At 36.4% G+C, this 13526-nt stretch overlaps 1 protein-coding gene across 1 annotated transcript in view; it reads right to left on the reverse strand.

Annotated features, from left to right (window-relative positions):
- CNT2 (Concentrative nucleoside transporter 2) overlaps positions 1 to 13526 on the reverse strand; it is a 32876-nt gene that overhangs the window by 18366 nt on the left and 984 nt on the right. The gene's annotated exons all lie outside the window — the stretch shown is intronic.

Raw genomic sequence — 13526 nt, forward strand, 5'->3', positions numbered from 1 at the left:
CTACTCATCTGAAGAATGCGATCCACAACATCGGATACGACCCATTCCATGTTCATTACTGGACGAATTATCAAACGCAGAGCTTCAGAGCGAATTGTAATTGTTCCGTTGCAATTGATGCCACTGGAAGTATCATAAGAAAAATCGAGAAGCCGGAAAAAGCACACTGTAAACACATATTTTTATACCAGTGTGTAATTAACTGTGATGGAGAGCAGTTTTCAGTGTGTCAGATGATATCCGAGAGTCACCGTACCAATGCGATTCAGTTCGGGCTTATGGAGTGGATCCGGTCCGGGGCTCCGATTCCTCGTGAGGTAGTAACAGATGCCAGTAGAGCTCTGTTAACTGCAGTAATACGTGCGTTTACAGCATGCAGCACAATTGAAAATTATGCCGATGCATGCAGATTTGATGAGCTGCCACCGTGTTACGTACGCATTGACGTCGCTCATTTTATAAAACTTATGCCTCATTCCTAAAAGATATTCCACAACGCATTGAAATCTTTTATCTCGCTGCAATCGGGAAGTTAGTAGTTGCACGAGATATCTGGGAAGTTCGAAGCATTGCGAAGAATATAATCCTGGTTTCGCGCTCTGAGATAGACGGTGGTTTAACTTGTGGACGGAGGTCGCAATGCGAAGAAGCAAAATCGGCTTTGAAAACATTGATCACCGAAGTGACTATAGATATTGGACAAGAGACTGTGCTTGGAAGATCGAATGAGACCAAAATGAGGTTGAGTAATTTGGTCGAGGGTGTAACAGTCGAAGTGCGTAGATTTTTTTTCTTATCAAAATAATTACCGTCACGCAGAGTAGCTTCTTCTTCACATTAAAAATTTAATTAGCTTTAATTTTACTAATCACCGACATATGTGTTGGTTTAAAACTTATTCGTACAATTCAATTAATTTTCCACCTTTTGTTGGTTCATAGTGCAATGATTTTTATCATGACGCTGCTGCTGTAGATGAAATTGTCATGAGTGATAACTCGGCGAACAGCTGTTGGTTTACGTGGGCGGCAGAAATTGAAGTGGAAGTGAATGACGCTCTAAAAGAGGTTGGCGATCGTGAAAATACTCACTATCTTCCGCGATTAACAGACCGTCTTTGGAAAGACGTTAAATTGATCCCGCTCTGGTCAAACATTTTTCGCGATAAGTTTGGCTACGGCCGTGTACCGGCTTCCAGTGCTGCAGTAGAGAGAGAGTTTAATAAAATCAAGACCCACCTCTTAAAATATTGTGCAACTCCAATGAGGGCAGATGTCTTTTTGCAGAAGCGCGTAGACTATATAAATGGCCGTATTAAGATAGCTAGTTCTAACTTAGCTCGTAAAGATGATTCATCAGTACCTAGACATCAAATAGAGGACATAATCAGGGACGAAGAAACACAATCCAAAATATATTCCGATCAATTTCGTGAGTTTTTAATTACATTTTTAATTTAACTACACGGTCGACTAGTTAGTTCTGTGATTAACGTATGTTTCAAAAAATTCAATCATATGTCAGTCCGTTTGTTGGAATATATTAATATTGTGAGTTTAATAACATTAGAACGACAAATTCGATTGAATTTCTTCCAAATACATGTATAAATCACAAAGATAATTTAAACAAATTCAATTACCCAATGCAAGAGTAATCCGTAATTTTTTTTAACTTGCCGTCATAAACGTTATTCCTCATTGAAATCATTGACACATTACAAAAGTGAGTTGAAATTGAAGTTTTTTCAAGTATACTGCAGAAATGTCATTGGTGATTGGGTTATTTTTGATGACAAATCATAAAAGTAATGAGCAATTGTATTTTTTTAATTAAAATTTTTTCAACATCGATTCAGGCGTGCAGGAGAAATCTAAAAAAATAGTCCCGATGATGTTGAATTAGATTCATGTCCATCAGGTGCACACTTCTGTGTCATATGCGAAACACCAGTACATGCTTTACGCCAATGTTCTATCCCTGTGGAAAATAGCAAAGAAGGATATGGACAACGTCGACTTTGCGTTGCCTGCAGCCGTACGCGAAGCGTGCCGCAAATACTTGCAACACGTGAGGTAGAAGATGTTGCAAATTATCTGCAGTTGCCTGAATTACTTTATTGGGAGAGGAAATGGTTAAATAAATTAGAGAACAGTTTATATATATTGTGAGAGAAATTCTGTACGTCTGTCTTGTACGTTTATTCTGTAACGACTAACTTTTCATACACAAGAGGTAAGTATCAAGAAGGAGGTAAACATTGTATACCTTGTGTATATGTTCCGTGTAAATGTGTTGTCTGTATGCGAGAGTGAATGTGTATGTGAATCTGTTTTGGTCTTTATGATTGTGTCGTTGACACTTTTATTCAACAGAAGATTGGCAGGGCCATGGTAAAGCATCGGAAAAAAAGTCACGAAAGGCACGATATTTGGGCATGAGAGCAGATGAAGTCAGGAACAAGTTATTGTTCGAAAAACATATCACGTTACCAATTATGAAAAACGGCAATTCAGGCACTCTACAGTCAGTTAAAATCGGAAACGAAAACATTTGCCTCTACAATACGTGTGCTTTCGATAGTCTCCTCCAAATAATGTTGTCTGCGATCTGTGATTGGCCATTGTTGAGAGAAGCAGTAAGTAAAACATAGCTTTTTGTTGTGGTGATAATTTCGCTCACAATCAGTTAAAGTTCCCTGAATTGTTCATGACTTTTCCCGTCGACAAATTTAGAAGTCCCTGACCTTTTTTCACGAAACTTCGGTAATGTTGGGCAGCTGTTGCGACTAAAACCTCCCGAAATTGTGCACCTTTGATATATGAATTTCGATTCAAAAACACATTGTATTGCTTCGATCTACACAAATAATCAGAAACTGTAAAATACCACTTCCGAAAGTTATATTTGCTAAATTTACGATGCATAGTTGACGTTTGAAAACGCATTTAAAAACAAAAAAATACGTCTTTCCCTGACTTTTTCCGACAGAGAAAATTCCCTAACCATTCTCAGTTTGCCCAGTTTTGCCGGTCGGTCGGCACCCTGTGTTATAAAGTGTAAATAGTTATACGCGGTTGAACCAAGAAAGAGAAAAGGCAATGAATCACTATCACTAAATATTTGCAACGAAAAAAAAGTCTGAGGGAAATTGCCTCATTGGCTGAATACATTGGGTATCTAGTTTCACGAAAATTTTTATACGCAATTCTCGATATTTCGTTGTTTAAACATAATATGTAACGGTTATCACAGATGGCAGAATCGAAGGAAGGGAACCCTTTCATCAAGATGTGCTTCGATATTTTTGACAAAGGGCTAAGAGCTTACTCTTACAAATCACGAGCCGCGATATTGCTTGATCTTCTTAAGAAGGACAGTGACGTCATACGCGGTGGATGCCGCCTAATTGACTGCGCCACAAATGTTGGTTACTTTGCTGGTGTACTATTTAGAAGTATACCCAGCTATAGAGAAAGGTCACAATGTGATAACGGATGCCCAACTCGGGAGAAAACGTTGCCCGTTATAACAATTCAACGAGCAACTCTATGCAATGGACAAGAATTTAAAAATGTAATTCTGGACCAGGTCAGGCTCACTGGTCAAAAGAGATGTTCTTTAAGATCATGCTCGGGATGGAAAACAACAGAAATATTGGCATTTAATTAGGTGAAATTTTGCATACATAATTACCTACTCTAAACAAGTCATCGAGACAAATTGATCTTGCGAATGTCGTAAAAATCTCGTTACGGCAAAGTAAAAAATGGTAATAGCAACTCAAGGAATGACCTAATACAATTTTATTTATTTATGGAGTTGAATTTCGGAACATAAACGTACTCCAAGATAACGATAACGGTTTTAAAATTTTTATTTTGTGCCATTACAAAAAATATACGTTACAGGAAAGAAAATGCTAATGAGTTTTGTCCAACTGTGGCCAGAAAATTTAGAATCTGTTATTGCTCTTTTCGATTATTCCGTCATCCGTTTGCCTGGCTTTGCCAACTTTTTTTAAACTTGACATCGCCCTTAATTTCGCCGAAATTACTGGAGCAACAAAATCAAAATTTGGGGAACAAATTAGCAACTAAAGAGCACTAAATCCCCATACAGGTCATTTTCGATTTTGATGAAGTGGTTATTCCAGCTTAAGAGACGTCGTAACTGCTGCTAACGAATCTTCTCATCTCGTAACTAATTGGTGGACAGTAAGTGCACATATATGTTCTCTTGTGTATATTTTGGCTCCAATCTTGTCAGCTAGTCTTTGTCGGTTAATAACAGATTTTTAATTTGAGACGTACCTACATAAATTGACGCGCCAAAATACCTTGCTTCCGACAAATCGATATTGGTTAAAGTTCTTTCAAGTATAATTGCTAATAGGTGTAGAAAGTAGTCAGATGTGGTCCGAATGTTGTGTTAAGTCTTGTTTACTGACAAGTCATTATAAAAGACTCATCTGAATACTACAGTAGAACATCTCAATTATGTAAAAATTATTTGTACAGCTTTGTCTGTCTGTTGTTCATGCTTACGGTTTCGAGTGGCGTAGCACGCGGAACCTTGCAGCTTTGAATTAATTTTTAGCCACGTGTTCTTGCGTAAAGAATATAACAGTAACCAGACAACGAAATACAACCAGACCGATGGATATCGACTGACACGATTATCCCAGATACGTCAATTCCAATGTGCGAGATTAAGATTTACCGATTAGATAAGATTCGAATAAATTTGAACCGTGTAATTTATAATCCTTAGACGGACGTTCATAACAAGAAAACAGACTTTCTATAAGTTACTCAAAACATAAGTAACTCAGAACACTGAACTTTCTCATCCGAAACTGTTTCAGCGGCCACTTCACATTTTCTTTGAATTAAACGCGTTCGGAATCACCAACCCGTAGAGGTGTGTGAGTACTCGAAATCTCGAGTACTCGAACTTGAGTTCAGGTCGGGTTTGCATCGGGTCGTGTTTTTTGATAATCCCGAAATCTTCGGGCAGTCCGAAAACTTCGAGTACCTGAAATTTTCGGGTACCTGACCCGAAAGTAATCCATTTTACCCGACTCAGGGAATTTCAGTTCCCGCACATTCCTACTATAGTCGATGGCAAAATTATTTCACGATAATAAAGCAGATGTGAAAGAGTTCAAGAGAATATTTTTCGGTGAGACTCTAGTCTGATTTTTTGAAAATAGAACATCCCGAACTCATAATTTCAGATGACTACGAAATTGTCCTTTAGATTGTCCGAGATTTTGGAAATGACATAAGTCCAAAATTTTCGAAAATCTCTGTTCACTTTATAAATCCTGGTATGTTTGGAGAAGCGAAAACAGCCGTGACCAAAATTTTCAAAACTCCGCAATTTTTGGCAAACCCGAGATTTTCGAGGAACTAGAAATTTTTGGGTACCCGAAATTTTTGCGTACCCGACCCGAAAGTAATCCGTTTTATCCGATCTGACCCGTCACGAAGAATTTCAGTACCCGCACTCCCCTATCAAACCGCAATTGAGAAATTTGCGTATAGAATATTAATCATGAGCAAGACGCAAGCAATGAAGCTGAATCCAAGAACAAAAAACTGTAGCTTGAGAGCACTCTGGAAACTTTCTGTAAACAGCATACAAAGATATCGTAATGTTGTTCACTATGCGAAAATTTGGTGCATTTTGTGCATACCGTGTATTAGTGTTTATTATAATATAACAATTGGTTCGGTATTTCGTCTCACCATGCTAAACCAGTGATATATTTTAGTTTAACCCACGAAAATCGCAATATTCACGTTGTATTTAATTTCAACTGTCATCTACGCTGTTTGATGCCAGATTCAACGTTTATCGGTAATAATAATTGAACACGGGACTCATGTAATGGTAGCTTTTATTTTTCCTCTATTATCTTAACTTCGTAAGCAGAAAAGAGTTATTCTTTGTCAAGTTACACCATACAGTCTTAAATCTGTAGCTTTAGAGAGTGTGAATCACCGTAGAATCAAACAGTATTAGACGAACACTGACAATTTACCGTAGTGATCGCTGTAATTTAACACTGTAATTATCTTGCGGTGTAGACAAGTAAGGGTGGCCACTCGGCCAAAAATAATCGACGCATCGATTAATCGAGTTCAAAAAAATAATCGAATACGACTCAATTCAATCGGCGAAAATGAATCGATTAATCGATTGTTTCGTAATTTTTTAAAAGGGTGTATTTGAAAACAAGTTTCGAAAATTTCGGTATGTAATCTTGGTAGTGGAAAAGTTTTTTGATAATCTATAGTTTAATTCAAAATATTGTTCAATTTTAGGTTAAAATACTCATTCATTTTTAACTTATTATACGAAATATCAATCAAAACGTTAATCACATAATACATTATTGCTTTTTTTATACGACATTCCGAAATGGCTTGTCTAGTGAGCCCAAGAATACAATCATATCTGTGTGTGCTGAAGTCCCTGGGAGTGAGATTCATGGGAGTAAAAATAATTAAACCGATTGTGAGGAAAAATAATCGAGTTTCAAAAATAATCGATTATACTCGATTAATCGTCGTAAATAATCGATTATTTTTGGCCATCCTCAGTGGACGGAAGGAGAAACACGACAGGTCAACTCGGCACTTTGTCAATCAATGGTATAAAAGATCTGCAGGTAGCCAAGACGTTACTGATCATGTGGAATAGGGAAAAATCCATCTCAACAACAGCAACACTGTTAATAACATGTTACAGGTTAACTTCATCGCTATACGGATGCAAAAATTACACGATATGAACATACTTGTGACGTCAGGTTGTCAGAGCGTGTAACAATAACAGGTTATGCAAAGATATTAATGACATCATATATTGATTACGATCACCCTAGTGTGTATATTCCAGGTTGGGATCGTCGAAAGTAGAATTGCTGCGTAGAATGAGGAGCTCACAATGCAAGTGTTTCGGATTGAATTAAAACACAAATTAAATTCTGGAGCCCGACACACGGCATCCACGTGAGAAGTACGCTATTGAGAACTTACCTTTAACTCGCCTTGTTCTGGTGCCATCTGTCGTTTTCTGTAATAGCTTACCCGGCTTGCAATGGTTCCTTCGAATTTGTGTAATCACGCGTCGCGGTAACGGACGCATACATCCCATATACATTAGACTGGGCCAAAAAAACGAAGAATTTTTTTTTTTAATGGTACTGTAAAAACATTGTTCATGACGACAAATAAAAATTATCCTGAAAGTTTGAGCCCTTAATATTAATATTAAGGGGTGTATCGTTACAGCTATTGATTTTTTAACAGTTACCGCATTTTTTTTACCCAAAATCCGTCAATTATCAATCTGAAAAATTTTATCAATCCATATTTTTGAAGGAAATTAAATTTCCTACAAAAAAGCTCTCTTACTAAATTGACGTAGATCAAGCCGTTTCCTTGTAATCGTGCCTTAAACATTGATTTCTTTTTTCAAATTTTTGTTTGAATTTTTGATTTTTGTAAATACCAGAAAAATCAATATTTTCATAGATCAAACCATTATTTTTGTGGGAAATTTGATGCTCTACAAAAAGGTCTCTTAACATTTTTCATGAAATTCACTCCTTGAAAAGTTATTCGACATTGAAATTGTATTCAAAAGTAATTAACCGTTGATTTTGCGTGTAACTACAGAAAAAAATAACTTGAGAAACCGATTTTTTTTTACTATTTAAGTTAGTAAAATACAGTGAAAATAAAAATATGTAGATGAAGAAAGGTTTTAGCTGGATAATATCGTAATAAATATCGATTTTTTGAAAAAAATTTAGCCATCTGACGAAAACAAAAATATTTTTAATATTTAAGTCTTAAATTTGTCAAATAAGTGAAAAGAATTATGTCAAACGCAAAATCAACGGTTAATCACTTTTGAATACAATTTCAATGTCGAATAACTTTTAAAGGAGTGAATTTCATGAAAAATGTTAAGAGACCTTTTTTGTAGAGCATCAAATTTCCCACAAAAATAATGGTTTGATTTATGAAAATATTGATTGTTCTGGTAATTAAAAAAATCAAAAATTCAAACAAAAATTTGAAAAATGAAATCAATGTTTAAGGCACGATTACAAGGAAACGGCTCGATCTACGTCAATTTAGTAAGAGAGCTTTTTTGTAGGAAATTTAATTTCCTTCAAAAAATGGATTGATAAAATTTTTTAGATTGATAATTGACGGATTTTGGGTAAAAAAATGCGGTAACTGTTAAAAAATCAATAGCTGTAACGATACACCCCTTAATATTAATATTAAGGGCTCAAACTTTCAGGATAATTTTTCTTTGTCGTCATGAACAATGTTTTTACAGTAGCATTAGAAAAAAAATTCTTCGTTTTTTTTGGCCCAGTCTAATATACATCTTCATAACAGCTCTCATTCAGTGTTGCCAACATGTACGAGAATTATGCAATCGTACCGTACCGAGACAATCTCATGAAACTTGAAAATCAACTACGCATGCACCAAATAATTCAATCTCATTGGTCGGCGAAATCTTCCGCAGCGATATTCTTGTACGCGATGCAAGGGGACAACGTACACAAAATGTGTTTTTTTTTTAATTTGTGTAGGGTGCTCCCAACTCTTTCCATTTCTCCAAATATCTACTTGGCTTTTTCGCTGAAAAACCTGAAGTGTTCATGTGGTCATTTTTTTGATTTTCTTTAAAAGAAACCTGGAAATGTGGATTTGGGATACTCTTTTCTTCGTTCGAGCTTGTAGCTGTTATTATACCGCACATTCACTTTGCCTGCCGGGAGCGGACTAGGCGAAGATGTAGAATAATTAGGGCGGTTCGGTTATTTGTTTATGATTTGGTTCCTTTCTCTGATGTAGATTTCTATGATTTCCAAAAACTGGTGGCCTAAGACATTTCTGTTAACCTCCTAAAGTTTGTATCAGCGAAACTAGCTTCTCTTTGGCAAACAATTATCAAGCACTCGGTGTAATCTTACGCAGAGCACCTTGTACAGTCCTATTTGGGGTTTCCACTAATAATCTTACCGCTCTAACATCAAATACATGCAGCTCTCTTTCCACAAATTACCTGCAACATTTACTCTGAATTTTTAAGGATTAGAGAACCTGGCCAAGGTTTAAAAAGAACAACTCATATATAGCTTCAAGATTCACATTCTTTTTGTTTTTCAACAGCCAATCTATACCTTCAAGGTTATTGTTTAATGTCTCTCTTTGTTCCAATGCCCCACTGGTTAGTTTTCCATCACTCGCGCCATGGGTGCATCTTGGTCCTTAGCCTTTTCTTTATATCATAATTCATCATTGACTTCGAGTTCCGAGAAGCCTAGGGATGCTGAGAACGTTTTTAATGCGTTTGCATATCTTACTTATTTCCACTCTGCAGATCGATTCAATCTTCTGTAAGTCTGACAGAGCTGCTAATCTTTTCTGACACACAGGTCGTAGAGTCTTCTTATCGTCTCCCTCAGTCTTACACTGACTTAGTTCTAGCACCCTAGCTACGAATGAATCTGCGGGTATTGATAAAAAATCCCCGATAACCTCGTGTTGAAAATTTGTAATTTTGTTCTGAGTAGGAACTTGCGTACCTTGAGTACGTTTATTAGTTAAGTCTTCAATTAGTTGCTTCAGCTAATCTCTAAGCTTTATCTCGGTGACGGCGTTTCTTGGGCGTAAAATTCGCGATATTGAAAAATTCATAACTCTTTTTACAGAACTAATCCGCTAATAAATCTTGTGCGAAGAGTTAGTACTTTTAAAGAACTATTCGATAAAAAATTGGTGAGAGAAAAAAAAAATATGCAATTCCTGAAAATCGGGGTTGAATTTTTTCGGATTATTTTATATTACGTTGAATAACTCCGGCGATTTTGTGTCGATCTTCCTGAACTTGGAATTTTCTGAAAGAAGGTAAAAATACGCATATTTTGAAGAAAAAAATCACTCAAATCCGTTAATTCGTTCATAAGTTATAGCACTTAAAAAAAAAACAGTAAATTTACGGAATCTGTAAAAACGAGTTTTTGATAAAAAATGGTAATAGCCGTGCAGAGAGATGAAATTTTTTTAGAGCAAAATGACCAAATATGAGTCCCCTTAAATTACCCAAAGAATCATGTAAATTATTTACAAGTCGTTTGAATTTTTCGTCCCGACCTTGCTGCGCGGTTTGAAATGGAACCAGCCATATCAAAGTTGCACACTGAGAAAAATATTTACTAGATTTGAAGAAATAACACACAATTTAAATTTAGTTAATTTTGTGACATCTTGGACTTTCAAAGTTGTTTCATTTCATGAAACCGTTTCTTGTAACTATGATATAACGAATTATCTAATTGAATTTAGAAAATTTACTTGGAGCCACAAAAATGAATTAATTGGAGCCTGCCTACAAAATATTTTATGGAAAAAATGGTAAATTCAATTAAATGGAAAGAAATGCATTTCAAATAATTAACATTTATTGACGCCACTTGAATTGTCTGTAAGTTTACCATGTATAACAAGGTAGAATCTATTCAATATTTCACGAGTAGCTCGCAATGAATTAATTCTATTACATAGATCAACTAAAATTTTTCTCAACCAACTGAACAGTTCTCCAATTCGCAGTTACAATGAACATTTCTTTCGTTAAAAATGAAAACCAGTTGAATCTTATTGTGAATGACTGTCTTTTTGTGTGTACAATATCTTTGACATTTTAGCTAAAAAATAAAAATTCAACGTATAAGACTGGCAACCGCAAGAAAAAACTCATAGAATTGAGACTCAACCATGCTATGTTTGTGGACCAGAGGAACAAGAGATGTCGTTGCCCACCGTGCGTTACGGTTCACACCGGTTTCGTGCAATGGAAATTGCTACTAGCTAGGCGTAGTCTGCACCGCGCCCGGCGATTGAAGGATGTAGCGTTACTACCCAATTGGTAAGGCCAGTTAAAGGTCCATAAATGAACGAAGGCTAGCAGCGGACTAAACAAGGTCCCTGCACCTACCGCCATTTTGGTTTTATCACTGTGTATTGTAAAGGTTCAGACTGAACGAATAATAGCATTTTTTATGCATACGAAATGCGAGTTTCCTAGGATTCCGGTTCTGCTATATAACTGTAGAACTACACTCAGGGCGAACCGAATAGGCGATGTAACCATGCAGTAAAAATGCTAAGAATTGGTGAGAATTTTACCCGAAGTCAACCGAAATAATCCGAGGTGAGTAGATCCGTGTACGGCGTAAGAAGAATATGTTATCCAACCGCCCTATTTCGCAATGCTTAGCAGTTGAAGCTTACTTCAACGCGTTTCACATAATGGCTACGAAATATCTCAAGTGCAAAAGGAGCGAGCAAATCAAATGATCATATGTCAGAATATGAAAATTTTGCACTATTGTACTATTTTTTATACCTCTTTCCTCGAAATGCTATTGGTGCAGGTTGAAATAAAGATACAATTTCACCTGCAGCTACGTGCATGTGGGTATACTTAATTTTTTGAGCATTCTCTGGCTTCGGAATCGCATCGCTGACTTTACCTCTTCCGTAAGTGTACTAATAAATGCCTTCAAATAGAAAATATAGTCCACCATTGGCGAGGGCCTATTCACTTTTGAGTATTCTCGCTTCTTACTACCTTATTCAACTTATTGTGCCTTATTTATCCAAAAAATCGTCGGTAACTGTCAGGCAGTACCGACAAGTATCGGCGAGTACCGACGAGTCTTTGGATAGATAAGGCAAAATAAGTTAAATAAGGTAGTAAGTAGCGAGTATACTCGAGAGTGATTAGCCCCTCGGCCATTGATAATAAACTAAACTTTATGCTGATGAGATATCTGGCGGATCTTTCGTAAAATAGATCAATATAGCCGCAGGACACTAGCGCCACTTGGGTCATCTATTCTTCTTTCCCCGTGGACTCATGTAAGACATTCTCAGCAATAACTATTTTGGATCGTTAGAGTCTGACGTCACAATCTGATCTTACTTCACTTCTAGCGTTCCGACATTTACGAACATTAGCGCTGCGCACTTTCAATTAAAGTAAAATAATTAATTTATTACTAATTGTGACTGCATTTCCATAGTCTATACACGAGTATACGCCAAACCTTGTAACACAGGTAGAATGCGGTCCTGACCGTTCTCCCTTTTTCTTACCGTTTTACCCGAACATTTAGTGACCAAATGTTGAGTCATGAGCTTTCAAAATTCGTCTCCTTTGCAGGCTCTCTATGTGACTTTTTAGCAGTTTTTTCCTATTGTTCTATGTACGTTCCGCTATAGTCATGTACAGCCTCTCCTTCACTTGCATCTTTTAGGAATTTGCATATACATACTCCTAACGATAAACACATACTTCCCTCTTCACTTTTTCAACCAATCAGTACAAATTAACACGTTCCTACCCTTACTTAAGTCCGTCTTCATTATAATTCTACTTCTATTCCTGCACACTTCCAACAATTCATTTGGTAGTAACCAGGATCATCTCCGCGAGTCTTCTTTCTCATACTCTTCAAACTTGTACTGCACTCGCTTTTTATTATTAGTTATTTCATATGACGTAAACCACTGTAAACTTTTATGAATTTTATAATATATATTTATATAATGTTAGCAGTGAACAGCGTCTCATCTAGAATACCTGCAATCCGTTAATTAGTGCTGCTGGCATTCAGGCCAACTCCGCCTTGCTTACAACGAAAATTCTGAATGTGAGTCAAGTGTGAACAATCATCTAATCTGCTCGATCTTTAATTAAGCACGTTGGGCAGCAGTTCTAAGGTATTAGCGGAGTAGGATTATTAGTAAAGCAACGTACTCTGCAAATAATTTATATCTCAAGTTGAACTAAAAAAAAAACAGTGAAACTTAAATAACTGCCAATGTGTAATGTCCACGTTAGAATTTTCTGTTTTGGATTCTTCGCCGCATGACGCTTTCAAAAACAGATCATTATCAAGCTTAACATTATAATAATTAATAATTATAGTGATCTATAGATCCAAAAAAATTGTCAAACATATGTCAAACATAAAATTAAACTTTCATATGTAAAAAGAGTACACCGGCAGTACCGGCACTTACTCTAGCATGATAAAGCGACTCCAGAAAGAAGAACGTGATGATGACCACGAAGCATACCCCCCCCGAATTAACGAAATCAAACGCCATGAGTCATTCAGTACTGGAATGTGATTAAAATATTTTTGAAAATTTTGAGTGACGTATTTTGATTCAAATCATGGTACTGAAAAGTTTTACATGCCAAATTTTTTGGATAGTGCCTACCATTGATATGTCATTGCTTTCAACTGACGGTGTTCAACTTTTTTGGTGGAGGTGGGTGGTTAGGAAACTCACGTATTTTATATTTTAAACCCCTCTACATGCCTACAAAATTTCATTCTATTCCGAGACGGACAGTTAGGGATATTCCCTAATGTGAGCTGGTTCCCCAGGACGTTGACAACAAAGCAA

Source organism: Neodiprion pinetum, chromosome 6 (genome assembly GCF_021155775.2).
Source record: "Neodiprion pinetum isolate iyNeoPine1 chromosome 6, iyNeoPine1.2, whole genome shotgun sequence".
In the NCBI taxonomy this organism is placed as follows: Eukaryota; Metazoa; Arthropoda; class Insecta; order Hymenoptera; family Diprionidae; genus Neodiprion; species Neodiprion pinetum.